The sequence below is a fragment of the Petaurus breviceps genome, unplaced genomic scaffold, assembly GCF_028583685.1.
Source record: "Petaurus breviceps papuanus isolate PSGF00001 unplaced genomic scaffold, PetGlider_PUasm1.0 47, whole genome shotgun sequence".
NCBI lineage: Eukaryota > Metazoa > Chordata > Mammalia > Diprotodontia > Petauridae > Petaurus > Petaurus breviceps.
Genome location: NW_027186349.1, coordinates 15,018,369 through 15,019,910, shown reverse-complemented (window position 1 = coordinate 15,019,910; position 1,542 = coordinate 15,018,369). Strand labels below are relative to the sequence as shown.

General features: G+C 44.9%; 1 pseudogene; it reads right to left on the bottom strand.

Moving 5' to 3' along the window:
* Positions 1-203: 203 nt before the first annotated feature.
* Positions 204-1,536, bottom strand: LOC138171786 (UV excision repair protein RAD23 homolog B pseudogene; annotated as a pseudogene).
* Between the last annotated feature and the right edge of the window lie 6 nt (positions 1,537-1,542).

Here is a 1,542-nt window from a genome sequence, read left to right as displayed (position 1 = left end):
CACTAAAAAGAGTGAAAACCTAGTAAAAGTTACCTACAGTTTTATAGAAGGAACTAAATAACTGCAAAAGCTGATTTTTAGTTGTATAGTATTTTGCACTGTGTGGATTTTCTGCATCTGCTAATTTAAAGCAGACATGCACTGTATTCCTGCCCCATTTCCTATATCCCCTCCCACCCCACGCCTAACCACCTACTACCTTATACCAGGTATTATAGATATGAACCCAAATCATCCCAGACAATCCAGTGAACAAAGTTAGTGTAATGCACTGGTGTGAAGTATGAGATTAAAAAAAAATCCTTTTCAATCTTCATCAAAGTTCTGCTGTAGAAGAAAATTGGCAGCCAAATTTTCATTCCTCTCACAAGCAAAATAAGCCTGTATCACAAGTCCTTCAGGGAATCCTAATGCCTTTAATCTTTCTATAGCTTCTTTTTTTCCTGAGGTGTTACTTGAATGTAGTTCATGTGACCACTTCCAGCTTCAGCTATTCCTCCACTGCCACCCCCACCTCCTCCTTGACCACCAGATTCTTGAACTGGTTCATTTAGCATTTGAATGAAATGCTCTTGATGTTGGCTGATTTGCTGTAACAAGGCTGGCAGAAGGGAAGGATTCTGTTGAATAATTTGTCTGATCTGCTGGAACTGAGGCTGGTTCCATAAAAATTCAAGTGGGTGTCCTCCAGAAGTAGTAGTAGTTGTTGTTGTTGCTGTTGTTGTTGCTGCAGCTGCTGCCACTGCTGAAGACTGAGCAGCCCCTGTGCTGGCAGCCTGGGGGGGATCCACCACAGCTTGACTCTGTCTCCTGGGTTACCCATTAAAAGACATTGCACTGCTCTATCAGAGTTGTGGAAACTGGCTCTCAGTGCCGCAATTACTTGCTCTCACTCATAGCCCATTGAAATGATCTCAGTCACCATATTTTCATAGGATTGGCCCGTCACACGAGCACCTGTTGCATCTTCAAAAAGGTTTGACAGAGAGGAATCACCAAGGGTACTGTCAGAAGATGTTGGGCTAATACCAACAGGAGCTTCTACTGGCTTCTCTGCTGGATTCTCTTCCTTGGGAGCACTAGTAGGTACAAGTTCACAATCTGCTGCAGCTGGTGTTGGCGTGACAGATGTAGGTGTAGGGGTGGGAGCCAAGGAAGGGGAAGGAGTTGGAGCTTAAGCCACAGATGCTATGCTGCTGTAGATGAACTAACTGTAGTAGTGGTAGCAGGTGAGTTGTAGCTGGTGATGGTGTTGAAGTAGCTGCTGCTTTGGGTTTTGTCACCATAACCACCACAAAATTCTCATCAATTTTGTATTCTTTGAGAGCAGTATCATAGTTAAGGATGTTGCCTGCATAAATTAATTTTTGGCCTGCTACTGGAAAGGCATCCTTTCCCTTTTCAGATTCAATCTTCTTTTTCAGTGCCTTAATCGTCTCCTCAGGGTTGATGTAGATCTTGAAGGTCTGTTGCTGGAGTGTTTTCAGAGTGATCTGCATGGTGTCCCCGCCGCGCCCCCCCCCCCCCCCCCCCCCCCCCCCC